Source organism: Mixophyes fleayi, chromosome 4 (genome assembly GCF_038048845.1).
Source record: "Mixophyes fleayi isolate aMixFle1 chromosome 4, aMixFle1.hap1, whole genome shotgun sequence".
NCBI lineage: Eukaryota > Metazoa > Chordata > Amphibia > Anura > Limnodynastidae > Mixophyes > Mixophyes fleayi.
In genome coordinates, this window is record NC_134405.1 from 94,460,638 (window position 1) to 94,481,238 (window position 20,601).

The window sequence follows — 20,601 nt, forward strand, 5'->3', positions numbered from 1 at the left end:
CTGGTAGCAGCAATGTATGCTACAAGAGACATTTTTTGTTGATATTCTTTATTATATCTTTCTTATAGATAAACCAAAGGCATTTATTCTGCTGTTTGTAACCACTGTGACCTCGACACTCATTGGTGTGCTACCAGCAAGTGTCTAGTAGTGTTGTGTTTCAACCTCGCACTTCAGTTTCTTGGTACAGTGCCACCCATGGAAGCACTGATAGTGAATAACAGGTAGGGAATGTGTTACAATGGACACCGTTTAGTGTTGGACTAATTCTGCACCCCTAATGCACACGTAAAAATTCTGTTGCAAAAAATGCATATGTTGTGTTGTACATCCATCTAAAAACACAGCAGCTAAAAACACAGCATTATTTCTGTGCATATACGTGCAATGTATGATACCGAAGAGATGCGGCTTCACAGTATTAGTAGTAGATGTGAAAGACATTACTCTATTCATACACAATATAATGTAATTATCATCATCAACTATTTATATAGTGCCACTTATTCCGCAGAGCTGTACAGAGAACTCAGTCCCTGCCCCATTGGAGCTTACAGTCTAAATTCCCTTACACACAAACAGACGGACAGAGAGACTAGGGTCAATTTTGATAGCAGCCAATTAACCTACTAGTATGTTTTTGTAGTGTGGGAGGAAACCGGAGCACCCAGAGGAAACCCACGCAAACACCAGGAGAACATACAAACTCCTCACAGATAAGGCCATAGTTGGGAATCAAACTGTGAGGCAGAAGTGCTAACCACTAGGCCACTGTGCTGCCCATGTAATGAATGGTCATATACAAAAGAGAATAGTGTATTTACAGTTTTATTAATATATGTGAGAGTGGCATGTATCTTATAAAATGTAATGAAATAAAAACACCCCCACATCCATTATTTATGGCTTTATAAATTTAAATGGAATCTTCTTTCCTGTAGCAGTCCAAATTGAAATGACAAATAAGTAATCTAAATAGATGGCCGCGACTTGATATATTATAGCCACAAAGCTAACAAATTAAGTACTATCAGCTGGAGGAGTCAATGCTAAAAAAGGCAATCAAAAGCTGTTAGCTAGCGCTGCTAATACAACCATCATAATCAGTTTACAAGGCCTCAAGTAGCCGGAAAAGATATGGCTCCTAAGAAGAGTATCTGGGGACATATTCGAGCCTCGTTTGATCCAATCTCCATGGAGCTTGCAACATTCATGTGTACATGCTCACTGTACTCATCTCATGCTTGCCAACACCATTCAACCTCATAAGGGGCTAGGAGTATAAAATAAACACAAATCATATTACAGAAGTTTTGGTTTGAGGTATTCCCTCAACACCTACTCTGGGCTTGATTAAGTTTGAATGGGAATTTGTTAGAAAATGTATTGGCAGGAAAACCTATTATCAGGGCACTTGTGCTCTTATATGTAATAGGTGTCAACAGCATTGGTGGTAGATGCTAAACCCTAAGAAGCTTTTAGACTTTCAGAACTTGTTGTAACAGATGATATATACATATATAGAGCTGCTCTCAGCTGATACTGACTGCAACAGATAGGCAGTATGACAAGCTTATGCAGTTAATGTACATAACACTATTATAGTACATTGATATATGCAGATAGTAGTAAGCTTATATTGTGGGCAATGTCAAAGATTAGGTTGCGTATATATAAGAGAACACAAAAAGGATGCAGCTCCAGTTATATACATCTTTACAGTTCAAATGTCACTTAGAAGAACCTGCCGAGACCTGAACTTCCTGTCTGTACATGCTCAGTAGAGAGATGCAGACGGCTGATGCTGCCCCACTTCCTGTCTTCAATAGATCACAGGGGACACCACTCCCAAGATGGGAGACGGAGGGTAGCGCTCCATATTAACACCCCACTTTGTTTAGCGTTGTCTCCAGGTTTGTTTACCCTACACAACTTTCACATACCGGTCTCAGGATTATTCAGTGATCCCTGTCACCATCCCATCATCTAGTTTCTATACATTATTATATCCCAAATGACCCAGTCTCTTATGTCACAGGTCCATGGATTGGTTGTTATCTGATGCAACCATCGCAAAACACTCTTTGGTGTCTAGGACATATATTTTGCTGTTTGTGATGACAGTTTCACCTTTTATACTTAGGCACACTGTGATTGACCCAATTTTTGTGGCAGTAAGGACTTTGTCTTCTATTTCTTTTAAAGATATGGGTTTATATGATTTCATTGAAGTGAACCACTCTTGGTCATACTTACCAACTTTGGAGATCTTGCCTTCTACGGGAGAGCAGTTCTCCATGCTGCATCTTGGGAGTGTGGCCACATGATTTGCGTCATTAGGCCCTGCCTCTTGGCTAAAATGAACCAAATTTGGCCTATTACAGCGGGGAGCAGGGACAAGATACCACGATTAGCTCCTCCCCCACCCACAGCATGAGCAGAATGTGGGAGGTTGCCCTGCTCTCCCAGGAGAACTCCCAAAAATTCAGATATCTCCCGGACATTCCAGGAGAGTAGGCAACTATACTCTTGGCTGCAGCGTCTAGTGGCCCCTGAGTCCATATACTAGCAGTCCTTTTTGTGACTGTCTGCAATGTTTAATGCCGACTCATTGGGCTTGTCACACTCAGCCTGCACTCTGATGCTTTTTGTCCCATTTTGTGACATATAAGCATATGTACTTGGGCTTTTTGGACTTTGTATCTTTTGTGAGTAATGCAGTAACTTTCAATTTCTGTAGCCATTTGACTCTAAATCTATCACCAGGAAATCGAATTCTGGCATTAATTCTGCAGCACTGCCATTGCAACCTCCTCATCATCCACCTGTGCTCCCACAGATGCTAACTGCTGAGCTATTGACAAGATTTTGTCTATATATTTATTCATATTTTCACAGGCACTTAATTTTGTCCCATATAATGTACACCTCAAGTTAATTCTTCTCATTAAACCTTTGTTCTCATATGCTACCTCCAGAGCGGCCCACATGTCTTGTGCTGACACCTTTCCGTTGTTGATAGAATATACATGCTGCTCTACAGCTAAGCCTATGGTACTTCATCGACATTTGGACTTTCTCCTTGGTTTATTGTGACCTTTCACAATTTTTCACATTTAAGCTGCATTTCCATGGCGAATGTCTATGTTCCATCATTCTTTGAGCCTGTCAGATTTGCGAAGCTCATACTGGCTCATGTACACCTTTTTACGGTCTATTAAAGTAGTGGACGTTTCTGAAAAACAGCTTCCTTTTATTTTTGTGCATTTGTTACTGTTCTTTATATCTAAGCACTTTCTTCAACGTTGGATCCTGGACCCATAACCTATTGGCATGAAAAGCTATTATTGGGGCACTTGTGCTGTTATATGTAATAGGTGTCAGTGGCATTGGTGTTATATGTTAAATCATAATAAGCAACTTAACCAATTTGTTGGTTTTATTCCAGAACTTGTTGTAACAGATGATATATAGATATATACAGTTGCTCAAAGTTATATTTTGACTGCAACAGACAGGCAGTATAATAAGCTTATACAGTTAATGTACTTAACAGTATTCTAGTACATTAATATATGCAGATAGTAGTAAGCTTATATTGCGAGCAATTTCAGAGAGCAGCTTGCTCATATATATTTTGTGCCTCCACTCACTATATATTTATATATAAGTTTACACAAAAAGAATGCAACTCCAGTTATATACGTCTTTACAGCTCAACTATCACTTCGAAGAACCTGCTGAGAGCTGAACTTCCTATCTGTACATGCTCAGTAGAGCGATGTAGACATCACAGACGACAACACTCCCAAGCTGGGAGACAGAGTGTAGCACTCCCTATTAACAGTATGATCGGTGTCTGTTGTCAAGTCCAAGTTCAGCTGACATAGATGTATCCTTGACCTCACGCAGTAGTCAACCAGAGAATGCTGCGCCAACCACTGACAATAGGGATAGCAAGACATGTGGATGTTCAGGAGATACCTTGCGCCAAATTAAATCTCCCCCTATTGCTAATTTGGTACAATTCAGAAACTTAAAGCAAAATATGAGTGTTTGCTATGGGCAATTTTAAAAAATGACAGGCCGCCTGCCACACTTGCACTGAGAGTCTATTTGTTTTTCTCCAAGCATCTAAGTGGGCGTGGATGGTCAACATTATAAAGAGGACATCTGCTGTGCAATGTTCTATTTGTATGGCTAACATAACTAACTAATATGACCACTATCTAAATGGTATCAATCAGGATTTTTATCAGTCTTGCTAGAGAACATGATTGGCTGGCTGCAATATGCACATCTGTGCAGTCTATATTAGGGAATTTAGACTGTAAGCTCCAGTGGGGCAGGGACAGATGTGAATGAGTTCTCTGTACAGCACTGCGGAATCAGTGGCGCTATATAAATAAATGGTGATGATGATGATGATGAATCATTGGTCAACTGCTATGCTTATGTCCCAGCCGATCCATTCAGATCTGTGCAACTTAGCTCACCACTTGTGAGGCCACATTGCACTAACACAGCAGCTGTTTATTATATGAGGTGAGCGTTCCCCTCATCTCGGCTTCTCACTGAAGCCCTGCATAAAATGAGTGTGGGGAAATAAATAATCATTTATAGTTTGTGGTCCTTTAGTCAGCTTTCCACTACGTAGTTCAATGTAGCAAAATTTACATATTGGAAGTCCAAAGTAATCATTATTTTGCTATTATGGTGTGCATAAACATAAAAGTATACTTTTTTTTCCACCAAACATAGTTTTGTGAGTTTTTGCATCAAATTGGGACTAAGAATACTAATAGCAGACTGAACTGCGGTAAATATTAAAAACGCTTGGCTGTATCATGCAGGCTTTTAAAGAGACTCTGCTGGCAGTTTAATTGCTGTTTGTGAAGCAATAGTGACATCCAGCAGAGAGCTTTATTAAGGGAAGTTACAATATATATATATATTGCCTCAATATGTCCAGCCTTCCATTATTTAAACATAACAGAATAGTTGATAGAGTGAATGACAAGTAGCACATTATAAATACATTACAAAATTGATACTTCTCTGTCTATGGTGACTGCTTCTGAGACCCATGGGGGATCATAATCTCCTGGTTATATAAAGGTAGGCTGCCCAAGCTGTTTATGTCAGCACTATAGTAGCTAGTCATCTTAATCACATGTAGCAGGGGATTTGCATTCCGCACAGCTGTTCTGTGTGATAGAAAAGCAGCTTGCAATGTTACAGGTGAGAATTCCCAATTAGAACTCCAGGTAGGCAGTCAGTCTGCATTTCCTACTGATTCTGTGGTTACTTATCTTAATCACACAGTGCAATAGTATATGCTATGAGAAAGAAAGGAGGCAATTCATAACCGAAGAAAATATAAAACAGTATCTCACCTGCAGGCACACTCAGACATAAAAAGAAAAAAAGTTGTGCTTCTCATCATGTTTGCGAGTTGTCAGTGTCTAGATTCTCAAACTTACATGGACCACTTACTGGTATAAGCCTTTTATGTCTAGCTATGTTTTTATTAGTTTATCTAGGTGTCATAGTCATAAATTAATCAAAGTACATGGTACTTGAGAAGCTTGCGTAATATTAATTCATCCACACACAGAATCACCATTATGTATACAGGGCCACTAAACCCCACAATTTACACTTTTACATATGAACCATGAAAGTACGAATACATTGTTAGTGTTAAGCTGACACTCTACTGAAGCTCCACCCACATCCTGGAACACTGTCAGAATGGGATTTGATACAGATCAAAAAGCTGAAAATACAGGAATTTGAGGGTCTGTGTATTTGGCAGCCAATTAGGACTAAAAATAGGAAAAAGTTATCAAGAAACAAATTTGCAGCAGATTACTACACTTCAATAGTCACGCATTGATTTATACCATATCTCACTTTGTTCTGTTTCCTATAAGCTATTGTGACTTTCACATCTTAGTCTGATTAGTCACAGTTTTTGCATATGCCTAAACATCTTTTCAGGCATTCAGGATATGTACTCTAACTCTTTCGCTGTCTTAGGTTTGCTCACTGGTGGCCAGACCAATTTTCACATTTTACATGCATCATAAGATACAACTAAATAGTTGCCAACATTTCAAAATAGTTTTCAGGAATGCATTAAGGCACATTATCCATGATATTGTCGGATTGGAACTCAGAGCCCTACAGACCCCATCATGTTAGGTTTAGGAACTTGTTTATAACACTTTCAAATATTTTAAAGTGCCACTAATATTTCTGCTCAAAAAATATGAACTAGAGAATAAGAATGACAAGGTAAAAATTGCATTTAACATGCAAAAAAAAAAAAAAAAGCAATGTTCGTGTCCATCTGGTCAATATTGCAAAATGGGGACATTCCAAGGAACCAAAATTTCCAGGGACAAAGCTTTACATCTGAGACTGTTTCTGGGAATTTGGGACAGTTGGCAACAATATTACAGACTCCAATATTCATTGCAGCCCAAAACTACAATTTCTAAAATGAAAAATTCTACAGAATTTCATGCTAGTATTGTATTCATCATCATCATCATCATCATTTATTTATATAGCGCCACTAATTCCGCAGCGCTGTACAGAGAACTCATTCACATCAGTCCCTGCCCCATTGGAGCTTACAGTCTAAATTCCCTACTATAGACACGCACTCACACACAGACAGACAGAGAGACGCACACAACACAGACATTGTATTCCACATTAGGCTCCTCCAAATGATTGGTAAAAATAAACTGTGTCACGGAGTACAAGGGTGATCTTTGGATCCCCCAGTTCTGCCCAGTTTGGCACTACTCTATCCAAAGGCGTGGAGTATAACAGGACAGGTGATCTTCGTCAGGAAACCCCCAAGGAGGTATGGTCTTTGCAGCCTCTGCCCTGCAGGTCGCGGCCCCTTGGGTGAGCACCAGACAGATCCCCTAGGAGAGTAGAGAACAGATTGCTAATGGTAACAGGGAACTGTGGAGGGAGCACGAGGGATAAACACTGGATGGCTGAATGGAGAGCCACTGAAACAACAAAGAGAGCAATGCAGGAGTAGTCTGATGGGGTAGCACTGTACTTAGGACTGTACACAAGGAGATGACAAAGAACAGCGGATTATAGAGTCACTGGAACAGCGTGGAGTCCAATTCAAATGGTCTGCAGATAGATAGCACTGAACTGTGGGCTGTACACTAGGAGGTAACACTGAACAGCGGATTGTAGAGTCACTGGAACTGCCTGAAGTCCAATACAAATAGTGTGCAGATTAAGCGTGGAGTCCAATACAAGTATATAAGCAGGTAGGTATACAGGCACACAGGGAGCCAAGTCCAAACTCTACACTAAAGTGAGCACAAAGAATGGGCACCTGACTGCTATGTCAGGTGCCTTAATTACCCAGACAATAAAGAGGAGCCAATGTGAGACGAGCAGGGAGGTATTAAGTAGAGGAGCGGGTCTGTGTGCCGAAGAGATTGCCTGCATGAAGCAGGTAAGTCCACCGGTACTCACCTGCAGGTCCAGCGTGTGACAAACTGTCAATAAAAATTGCACTAAATACATTGTTAACACGCTTATTTACATTTTGTGTATTCATTTTTATATGCACATAAATAGCACCCATGGCTAATTTTAAACTCATGTGTGTTATGAAACAATCAAAACCCCAGGCATGCAGTATTGTATAATTACACTACACCATAATCCTGACATAGACCTGCTCAAATAATTCCAACTGGTTTGAAATTCGATTAAATTTGGCAGATTTGCTGGCTTCAGACTTATTCTCTCCCGTGTCTCAGTCCCTCTGGTTTCACTGCCTTGGCCACATTGTCCTTGAATGGCAAACTCACATTTGTGGTTCGACGTTTGTGTACGAGGTTCTTAAATATGTTTAAATGAACTATAAAATGTTTCCACTCTTTTTGAGCATTTCCTCTTTTTCTCTCTGTCTAACTATGACCTCTTCGCAGCAGCAGCAGCTATACTCCATTCATAATGCACCAAAAACCCAGACGAACCGGGGCGAGGCGCAGTATGAATGGTGTCTGATGACCCGAGAATTAGACCCGGGACTTTTGGTGGGGTAATTCCAAGGTCCGATCCGGGTTGCCTGCACTATGGATGGTGAGACCCGGGTTTTTCAACTAGGGTCTCACCATATACAATTATAAATTTGAAAAAAATAAAACACATCACCAGAGGAGCCAATCAGAGCTCCTCTTGTGATGTTGCCAAGGAGACCCGGGCAGACACATGTTCAGTATGAACAGGGTCTACCCGGGAATTTCTCTCCGTGGGAGCCTTTGTCCCCTGCCAATATCCCAAGTTCATATACCCCGAATATTGCCGAGGCGGCAGTATGAAAGCGGTATTAGTGTGACCGAGCCTTTCAAACTGTGTTTCGTGTTTCACATTCAGCTCATGCCATGATGTGGAATGGTACCAATAATGGAAAGGTCGAGACAGAAAACATATTAAAGGTGGAATTCCATGCAGAACATTTAAGGCCAAATTCCACTGCAGAAAGTATTAAATTACAAAGCTTAATGAAGAATGAGGCAAATTATTCCACAAAACAGGTTTGAACATTTTACTGACTTCTAGTCAGGACACATTTGTGTGTCACAATACAGGCTGGATGTGTACCAAAATGTATTGATAACAAGAAAACAATTGTAATGTGCGTATTGTCGCTAACCAATAACGATTGTCGAACCTCGATTTGTGTTTCCAACGCACAAAGATTTATTCGCAATAAGTGGAAAAAATATGCTCAAGCGATGTAATAGTAAATACAGCCGTTACTTAACGCAGGCGCTCTGGATCCAGTGCAGTCATTCAATCCTGAAGTCTGGGGACAAGAAGTCTGCACTCTGGATCACAAGCTGCTGCTTATATACACAATCAAGTACAGTAATACAATGAAGATGGTATGGCTTGCATCTATTGGTCCGGGTCTCAGGAATGTCCAAGGGGTCGTCAATCATTGGCTGGTTCATCCTAAGGAATCCAAAGGAGGGGGTCATCTCTGCAGGGGGTATGCTCTGCTCTTCCCGCCAGAATTCCTTAGTCTTAAGTAGTTCATAATTCCCTATCATTCATAACTTGCGTATGCACTCTGCGATTCCCTCGCAGAGCGCACCAAACAGTAGGATATGTAACAAGGTTCATTATGATACCACTCATGATGTTATTCCTTTAACCTGTTCTGTGTATTTCACTAATATGCATGTAACTCTGATATAACATATAAATACTACTATATTTCGACATAACTGACTATGTGTTGCAACTACCAATAATGTGTACTATTTTATAAGTATGCGTGTTTGTGCGAATGTATGGTAAAAGACCAATTACTGTTGCTGCCACGTGTAGTGGATGAGTACGCCCTTTCACGCCGTAGCGTGCCCTTGTACGTCATAGCGTACCGTACGCATCTTTTCAGACAAAGACAACCAAGTTTGCTAGACTTTAATTGAAATGACTTTATCCAATTTGCTGACTTCGACAGTTCCACCCTTTGATAGTGTAATAAACTATCACCCAATCACCGTTTCAAGTTCAGGATTATACAATACTTCTTCACAGACCATGATCTCGGTATCTGGTACCACCCTTTCAGTCTCTTTACTCTTATGAGACCGTTTTCCACACTTCAACACAGTAGGAACACATTTGACAACTAAACCAATTGCTAAAATGACACCCAGTATAAGGAGAAGGAGCTTACCTACACTCGCAATCATTTCCTGTACCCACTCCCCCAGACCGGAGAACCATTTTGCTGGGTTCAACCATGAGAACCAACCCGCCACCTTTTCCCCGACCTCATATAACGAAGAATTATGGCTCTTTCGAAATTCCCATTTCAGCTGCAAAATTTCATCCATCTTCCGGTCTATAACCTCTTTAGGGTCTTCCGTATTATTAGTAATGTACGTGCAACATTTGACACCGAACTGGGTGGCCAGTGTCACACAGTACCCACCAGTAATAGAGGTGAGATAATTTAGTACCAGTCTATGTTGCACCAACTCCTTCTTGTACGCTTGTAGCTCCCTTCCAGTATACCTGAAAGTGTCATCATACATCTCGGTGATATTATCTATTAATTTAGCTAGGTCTTGGATATATTTAAAGTTTAATGTTCCCCGAGCGGTCCTGGTGAGATCTAGAGCAACCATAACTTGGAAACCAGCAGTTTCACTAATCAATTTTGTGGCTATGGGTTCCTCACCAGGAATCATATTTCTCTTGCCACGGTGTTCATACTGTGTGTGTATGTATGGTGGTGATGTAGTCTTGTGAATATCTACCATTTCTTCATGAGTAATAGTCATGATTTCAGGAACCAGTTTAGCTAAGAAACACAAGCCCTTGGAACTCGGAGTCACCCAGGAATAAGCTTTCCTCCCACAAACAAAATACACATCATCAGGGAGAACATAAGGAACAGTATGCCCATGAATTATATCACACAGAGTTTTGATAAAACTACCCATGCCTAGTGTCTCCATCTGCTCTAGACACGTGTCGGCATTAATGATATTTTCACATTTATCTGTAGAGACTTTTCCAATAGATACCTTCTTATGTTTGGTTATGCGCCCTAACTTGTGACTTCCATCAGCATTCCTGCCTAGTAGTGACCTTGTGAGTCTCTCTCTAAAATGAGTGTGGCGAGCCATTGTCTGATCTGATAGGTCAGCCTCCCAATTCTCCAGGCGCTTTGCATGAGATATGTTTAGGCACAGCAAAGATCTGCCTATGGAGTATTGTCGAAGCGTCAGACTAGGGGACCTAGTGTTATTGTACCTCCCTTCTATGGGCCTCCCACCCCTTAATTCGAGTACTTCGGATATGTTTAGCGGGAATGGCACTAGTCCTATGTTATGCTGCCCTTGAGGCACGTGAGAGCACACCCAACACTCAGTTTGGTTTAGCACCTTACCCACCAGGGAGTGATAATCCTCCAAAGGATGTCCGCCTATATTCAGAGTACTGGGGGACTGGCATCGTTGGATGCATCTCTCGTCAACTAGGGAGTTGCAGAACTTGCAGATACAATACTCATCAGACAATAGCCCCTCACACTGCCTCCGAGTTCCTGAGCTAGCAGACCTTTTCATAACCCCTGGACCAAGTTTGATAATGGGCTGCTCAGGATATCCTATTAACTTTTCTTCGGCCTCCATTTCATCCGTATCACTCCCAGAACTCTCCTCCATCCTCCATTCTCCTTCACAAAAATAGAATGTCCTAGAAAAAGTAAAAACAAGGAAAATCCTGGAACAAAAGAAAAACAAAAACCGCCACTCCATCGCTGGAAAGATAGTTCTTGAGGCAACGTCTCTGGTTCAGGTGTCTTAACTGCAGGCTTTAGGTCTCCCGGAACAGGCTCACAAGTGACAGCTCTATGCCGTCGGTCTGAGTCTTGTCTTGCACTTTCTCCGGATTATGGACTCTCCTGCAGTGGGTGGAATGGACCCAAGTGTCTCTCTCTGCAACCTTCAGTGATGTAGTACTGGTCAGCAGCACTTGGTACGGGCCTTCCCAACGGTCTGTTAAACAACCTGAACGTAAGAAATTGCGGATCATAACATAGTCTCCAGGTTCAACATCATGACAGTTCGTTTCTGGCATACCAGGTGACAGCATTTTTAGTTTTTGTTGTTGTTGTTTCAGCTGTCTACTCATTCTTATAAGATATTGTACAGTCACTTCATTATTACACTTTAAGTCGTCTTGTGGACTCACGATCAAATGAGGTTGTCGTCCGAACAGTATCTCAAAGGGGGACAGATTAAGAGGAGGTCTAGGAGTGGTTCGAATGCTGTGGAGGACCAACGGCAAAGCCTCAGGCCATGCCAACCCAGTTTCAGCCATTATCTTACCTAGTTTGTTCTTGATAGTACCGTTTACTCTCTCCACCTTACCACTGGCTTGTGGTCGGTAAGGGGTGTGAAGTCTGCTACTGATTCCCATGAGTTTACACATATTTTGGAAGACATCACCAGTAAAATGGGTACCCCTATCACTTTCAATGATTCTAGGGATACCGAACCTACACACAAAGTCTTGTACAATTTTCTTTGCAGTGAACACAGCAGTATTAGTGGCTGCCGGATATGCTTCTACCCAACCGGAAAACACATCAATACACACTAACACATACTTCAGATTCCTGCACGGTGGTAGTTGGATATAGTCAATTTGTATTACCTGAAAAGGTCCGTCTGTAGGAGGGATGTGGGATGGCTCAGTTGGAATAGTTTTCCCAACATTTTTCCTCAAACAAGTAAGACATGACATTGCTTTCTTACCAGCTTGAGAGGAAAATCCGGGAGCACACCAGTATGCTCTCACCAGTTTGCACATACCTTCTTTACCCAGGTGAGTCAGGCCGTGTGCTGCTTCAGCCAGGCTTGGATAGTATGTTCGTGGAGCTACAGGCTTACCTTGTCCATCCCTCCAGAGTCCTGAGGACTCTTGACCACATCCCTTCGCCTTCCAGACCGCCTTCTCCTGCAGGGAACACAAATCTTGCATTTCAATTAATTTCTGCGTGTCTAATGTCTGAAAAACCATCATAGTCTCGGTCGATACAGTCATAGGTTGCCCTGCTGCCCATTTAGCAGCTTTGTCTGCCCTGTTGTTGCCCAATGACACTGGGTCTTCTTCAAAGGTATGGGCTTTGCACTTTATGACGGCTACTGTTCTGGGTAACTGTATCGCTGTCAGAAGTCCTTTTATGTGTTGTGAGTGTGCCACTGGTGTACCCGCTGCTGTCGTAAAGTTTCTAAGACGCCAAAGGGCCCCAAAATCATGCACTACCCCGAAGGCGTACCTAGAGTCAGTATATATGTTGGCTGATTTACCCTCTGCCAATTCACACGCTCTCCTTAGTGCTACTAGTTCCGCCACCTGGGCTGAGTGAGGTGGACCAAGGGGTTCAGCTTCTACCACATCCTGATCGTCTACAACAGCGTAACCAGTACATAGCTCTCCTGTCTCTGTCTGTTTATGGCAACTTCCGTCTGTATAAAACGTAAAATCTACATTTTCTAAGGGGGTGTCACATATGTCGGGCCTTGCAGTAAAGGTCTGATTCAGGTGTTCCATACAGTCATGCGTGTCAGTATTCTTGCCTAACTCATCATCAACCAGGGTCTCCTCACCTCCCACCCTTTGTGTCTCTTGAGACACATACGGAAGGTATGTAGCTGGATTTAGGGTGCTACATTGTTTGATGGTGATGTTTGAGGGTGCCATCAGGGCTAGTTCCCACTTTGTGAATCTAGCTGAAGAAACATGTCTGGTTTGGGCTGAATTTAACAGAGCTGATACAGCATGGGGTGTATAGATGGTTGAATTATGTCCTAATACTACATCCTCGCTCTTACTTACTAGAAGGGCCGTTGCTGCTACACTTCTGAGACATGTTGGGAGTGACCTTGCCACATTGTCTAATTGTGCACTGTAGTATGCTACCGGTCTGCTAGCGTCACCATGTTTCTGTGTGAGGACACCTGCTGCACAGCCATCAGCTTCAGTACAAAATAGCTCAAAAGGCTTTTCATAATCAGGTATTCCCAATGCAGGTGCTCTTGTCAGACTATCTTTAAGATTAAAGAACGCTTGCTCCGACTCTTCTGTGTGTATGACACGTTCTGGTTTTGAGGAAGAGACTAGCTCCTGCAATGGTAATGCCAGAATAGAAAAACCTGGGATCCAGGACCTACAGTATCCACACATCCCCAAGAAAGTACGAATCTGCTTCTGGCTCTGCGGCAGGGTCATGTGTTGTATGGCCTCAATTCTGTCGGTTGTCAGGTGTCTTAGCCCCTTAGTGAGGCAGTGTCCTAAGTATTTGACCTTAGTCTGACATGGCTGTAATTTATCCTTTGCCACCTTGTGCCCTGTTTGTGAAAGATGAAGCAACAACAATTTAGTATCATGTAAACATGACATAAAAGAATCAGAGCACAACAACAAATCGTCCACATATTGAATTAGAACAGACCCATTGTGGGGTTGAAAGGATTGCAAACAGTCATGTAAGGCTTGGGAGAAAATACTGGGGCTGTCAATGAACCCCTGGGGTAGTCTGGTCCATGTGTATTGCACTCCCCTGTAGGAGAATGCAAAAAGGTATTGGCAGTCAGGGTGAAGAGGGACTGAAAAGAAAGCAGAACATAGATCAATGACAGTGAAATGACTGGCAGACGGTGGAATCTGCATGAGGATGACAGCTGGATTCGGCACTACGGGGAATTGGCTCTCAACAACTTTGTTAATTCCCCTTAAGTCCTGGACTAATCTATAGCCCCTTCCCCCACTCTTCTTCACAGGGAAAATGGGACTATTTGCTGTACTGGCTGTACGAATTAAAATCCCTTGTTGTAACAGCCTCTCAATAACAGGATATACCCCTAGTTCCACCTCCGGTTTTAATGGATACTGTGGGATTTTTGGAGCTATCCTACCGCTTTTTAGATTGACCATGACAGGGGCTACGTTTGCCATCAGTCCAGTGTCCTGTCCATCTCTGGTCCATAGGGAACCTGGTATTTCCAGCAACATCCCCTTTACTTGAGATGGACTTTGTTCTATAACAGGAGAGTGTAACATTAACCTTGGAGGGGTGTCCAATATGTCCTGTACCTCATGTGCAACCTTCTCGGGTATATCTAGGAACACACCATCTGAAGTACAGTATATGACACATCCCATTTTACATAACAAGTCTCTCCCTAGCAAGTTAGTAGGAGCCGCTGCAGCCAAGAGAAACGAATGCTTAGTATGCAGAGGCCCGATAGTAACTTCGGCGGGTTTAGTTAGAGGATAATGTAACACTTTTCCCGTCACCCCCATAGCTGGAATAGTTTTGCTGGTCACCTGTAGATTGAAAGGAGAGGTTATCACAGATCGGGCCGCCCCTGTATCTACAAGAAAAGTTTGTTTCCTGCCAGCTATGTCAACTATCATTGTTGGTTCTTCACTCTGACTCTCAGTTAACCTCACTGGCTGTAGACTACAGGTATGACCTGACCCCTAGCGCTGACTATTGATTTCCCGCGCAGCATTTGCTGCCGTAATATGCGCGGGTAGATGTGAGTCTTCTAGTCTATGTGAATCCTTTCTTGGAGGATATCTATGTGACCCACCCCTATGTGTATTGAGTCTTTCTTTATTACAATCTCTCCTGTAATGTCCTTCCTCGTTACAGTTGAAACACCTGATCACTTTAGGTTTCCTGTTATATGGGTTGTATGCTGGTGGTCGTGTATGCACCCCTTCTAGAGCCTGTATACTTACCGTCATTAACCTATCACTTTTCTCTTCCCTTTTTCTAAAAAGGTTCTTGTCATGCTCCACAGCAGACTCCCTAAGGAAGTCTACCGTGACGCCTCTCCAATTAGGTAATGTGGTTTGTACTCTCGTCTTTAAATTTTCCCTAAGGCCATCCATCAGTACCCCTACAGCTACCTCTCTGTGATGTGGGTCCTCACTTATGTTGGATATCCCAGTAAATCGTGCAATCGCTGTTATAGCTCTAGCAAAGTAATCTGAGGCAGTTTCACTATCCTTTTGTTTAATGGTGAAAATCTTACTCCAATTTACTACTACTGGAAAACAGATGGCTAAGTGTTTGACAATTTGTTCTATATTCCGTTGGTTAATCTCATCAGTCAGGGTGTCATCTTCCTCCAACAAACAATCTCCAATAAATTTTTGTATGTTAGTATTGGGAGGAAGACACGCCCTCAACACTACCCGCCAATCCTTACTGGTTGGTTCATGAGCATTCCCTAAGTCTTTAACAAATTTCTGACATTTAGCTAACTCTTTTCTAGGATCTGGGAATTCAGTCATAATGGAACGTAATTCTGATCTAGTCCAGGGACAATGCATTGTAACATTTCTTAAAGGAACTATACCATCCTTATCTGGTTTCCCATTGGGAACTGATATTGTGCGGACCGGGAACACACCCTCTGGTACACTAACTTCAGGGGACGCTACAGGATTTACAGGCCCTAGATTTAGAACACTTTCACTCCTAGTGATCACGCTACTCTCACCTATCTCAGCCATTTTCTCATACTTGCGCTGAGCCTCTAGTACATTAACAGCATGGGCAATGGCCGAAATCACAGTGGGTTCATCTTCGTTTTCAGATACACTTGATTGAAACTGATTTAAAACAGGGTACAACTTAGTAATTTTTCTATTTTCAGTTTTAACAACGGCTGTACTTACCCCTCCCGCCACATAAGGTGGCGGGGGCGCGCTTGCGCTGAGTTCGCCACGCTTCTCAATGGTTACATCCGCCTTGCGCGCGCTTTTCGCCACGCCTATTTCCGGTTTGCATTCGCTGCTCTGCAACGTGTTACCTTCCATTTGCCACAATTTTAAACAATCATTATGTCTATTTCTCTTTTTCGTTGACTTGATCAACCATATTCTATCTTTTACAGTATTCAGTACCTCTGCATTAAAACTCCCTATTGTTGGGAAAGGCCTATCACAAGCTTTGGTCATCCCGACCCACGTGTCACAATACACAGTTGCATATGCACCATACTTCTTACACATGAGAAACCTCGCTGAACCAATAGGGCCTTCCTTAGGCAGTACACTGACCATCTCTAGCGTATGCTTAGCACCCATGTTGAACAATATACCTTCTACCCGGAACACAGACACACCGCAATGCTCTGTTCCTTCCGGCCAAATGTGAAATACAGACACACCGCAATGCTCTGTTCTTTCCACCTAATAATTTCAACTCTGTTGCTATACTCACCGCTAGAGATCTATAATCCTCGGTGAACGTATTTCCTTTAGCCGCGCTCACTCGCTTTTCCCTAATACAGAAATATCACTGTGGGCCCCAAGGGCTATCAGCTCCTCGATACCCTGGCTAAACCACAAAATCTGCTGAGTTTATTATCGCTGGGAGCGCAAAGTCGATACAATCAACCTGCCTTTCCAGTATAATTCCTCCTAGCTGCTTCACCAATTCGCACTAACGGTGCGACCGGATCGCACTGCCTACCAATACTAATTATTAGCAAACCTTGCGATCTATTGGTAGCGCTTTGCGAAAACCCAGTTTTCGCATTCGGTATACCTACCCTGTATACCGTCCTTCAGTTGGGCAATCCGCCTCGTCAGACAGCAACTGAGCACCTCAACAATAAAACAGTGTATCTACGTTACAACATCACACACTATACACCTTTTCTGCGCAGAAAATCAAAAGTTCCCAACAATAGTAATAATGTCTCAGAGGCTTTCACAAGTAATTATACTATGCATGTATAATAACTATCAACACGATTGTTTAACCACGTGGCAAGTTTACCGGAAGTTCGCGTACGCACAGCAGGAAGTACACATACGCTAAACAATGCAATACAGTTAAAACGCACAATGACAGAAAAAAGAAACAGTTTTCTCTTTTGTCCCTAGGTTCTAGTTAGCGTGCCCTAGATAATGCAAAACGGACATTCGGTTTCGCAACACAGAGTAAAATTCAGGTTTTGAACACCATGCGTTCTTACCCGTTTATGACGCGTCTCCACCCTTTGTTGAGGAACCGAAATCCGTTGGTCTTGCGTATCATCGGCAACGAAACCTCCAAAGCTCACGAGCCCCCAAATTGTAATGTGCGTATTGTCGCTAACCAATAACGATTGTCGAACCTCGATTTGTGTTTCCAACGCACAAAGATTTATTCGCAATAAGTGGAAAAAATATGCTCAAGCGATGTAATAGTAAATACAGCCGTTACTTAACGCAGGCGCTCTGGATCCAGTGCAGTCATTCAATCCTGAAGTCTGGGGACAAGAAGTCTGCACTCTGGATCACAAGCTGCTGCTTATATACACAATCAAGTACAGTAATACAATGAAGATGGTATGGCTTGCATCTATTGGTCCGGGTCTCAGGAATGTCCAAGGGGTCGTCAATCATTGGCTGGTTCATCCTAAGGAATCCAAAGGAGGGGGTCATCTCTGCAGGGGGTATGCTCTGCTCTTCCCGCCAGAATTCCTTAGTCTTAAGTAGTTCATAATTCCCTATCATTCATAACTTGCGTATGCACTCTGCGATTCCCTCGCAGAGCGCACCAAACAGTAGGATATGTAACAAGGTTCATTATGATACCACTCATGATGTTATTCCTTTAACCCGTTCTGTGTATTTCACTAATATGCATGTAACTCTGATATAACATATAAATACTACTATATTTCGACATAACTGACTATGTGTTGCAACTACCAATAATGTGTACTATTTTATAAGTATGCGTGTTTGTGCGAATGTATGGTAAAAGACCAATTACTGTTGCTGCCACGTGTAGTGGATGAGTACGCCCTTTCACGCCGTAGCGTGCCCTTGTACGTCATAGCGTACCGTACGCATCTTTTCAGACAAAGACAACCAAGTTTGCTAGACTTTAATTGAAATGACTTTATCCAATTTGCTGACTTCGACACAGTCATACAATAAGTTGGAGAGAAGCAGCTTTGCTTATGTTTGAAAAAAAAGAATTAACTTGTTTTTCAAAACATACTTGTATTTAATCATTATTCTGGTTTTATGTATTTCAATAATGGAATATTAGTGTCTAACAGAATAATTAATCATGAGGCATCTGTAACAACACGAAAGACGGATGAGAAACTCTCTGATAGTGAATTCTAGTTCCTGACTATACTGAGTTATGTGTTTCATTATTAATTATATATATATATATATATATATATATATATATATATATATATATAGGTGACCCCTTGAGAAAGTCTTATATTTGAGGATGAAAGTACAATAGCCATGATCTCACATACAACTGTAGAACATAAAGTTACAAGTTACCCACCCTGTATTTTGGACATTTCATTGATGTTTGTTGGTAACAATTTGGAAGACCTGTGTTTTCTAGTTGCCCTTTGTATTATGTAGTTTAGAGCTAATTCTATTGCAAAAGCAGATAACAGCCAGTAACTATCAAATTATGCTGTGGAAGTGGCAAAAGACAGGTTCCCTAGACCTAGTATGTGGTTAATGGCGTTACATGTGCCTAAAATTGTTCATTGTCTGTCAGGCATCAAACGCATGGGCCACAGAGTGACTTGAAGTAATTATTATTATTTTTATACTGTATCGCAAAGGGTCTGCAGAGCCGCACAAAGAGCATATAGGAATACTTTCCATTACATTACAAAACATTACACAATAACAGACAGGAGAGAATTGTGGCATGGGGCAGATCAAATAGCAAAGCAGTAAGGTAGGGCAGAGCATCTCCCTATAACTTAATGAAAACAAGCACAAATGAGTTGTGTAGAAGAGAGGGGGAGTACAGAGAATTGTTGGGTCAGACCAGGGAACAGATCAGCACAAGGTGAACCTGTGCCAGGAGCATGGGTGCCGCAAACAGGACCTTCCAACATGACCCCTTCCACTTGGTGCTAAATGTTCTGCTCCCAAATTTACGATCACTAATTGCAGTGACCTGCGCTAGATTAATTGATAAGAATATTTTTACAAAAACATCAGTTAATTAATCCAGGTCAGATGACTGCAATATTAAAATAATTATAGGTGGTATTTGGGAGCAGATTATTTGTTTAACCACGTGAAAGAGGTCACGTTGCTGTGTCTTTGTCTAACCAAATCCAATATTTTTCGGCACAGGAGGTGACAGTCTAAAATCCTTATAGCCCCTTGATTACTGGGACATTTACAAGCATCCTTATTTGGAGATCCCATACCATTGAGTGCCCGTTTATAAACACTGGCCATTTGGGAGGCATGGGTAAGTACATTTTACATTTTTGTGGTACATGATTTTTATGGTAAAGAACCACCACATACACAGAAGATTGTTTTGTATCCCATTAGCTCGGCCATTAAAATGCAATTTGTACAAACAAATGTTATTGTTCTAAACTAGATCACATCCTGCTCAGTCACTGCTATATAAATATATAGATATAAATGTGTGTATATAATATGTGCATTGACCTGTCTTGCCATATGCTGCTGCAGAGCCACGTGGGTCATGCAGACGTACTAGTGACTCACTCTCGCTGTGATGACGTTATACAGTCTCTGCTTCCTGCGCTCCGGATAGATGAATGTACGATCAATTCCCATTCAGGATGTCTCCGATGTCCAATCATAGAGGAACAAAGGCGGGGTCTGGAGCGGGCAACCAATCACAGCTGATCAGACAGAGAAACATGCCTGGACATGAGTGCGGAGAAGCCGGCTGTCTGACACGTGGTGGAGAGAGAGGAAAGGGATCGTTTCACATTTAGGATCTCTAGAGGCCAACTAATCGGGGTAAGGTGAGTGATGGTGGAGCAGAGGGGCGGCAGATGTATAGAAGTTGTAGCTTTTCACGTTTGTGGGACTACAAGTCAAGGTTGCTGTCTGCAGACTGGCACTTGTAGTTCCCCAGCAGTAATAGGGTCACAGGTTGCCCAAGTAAACTGAACTGTAGCCGGCTTACAGTGATCAACTAGTCACTATTGCCTCTCTGTATATGTCTATCAGGCTCTTTAT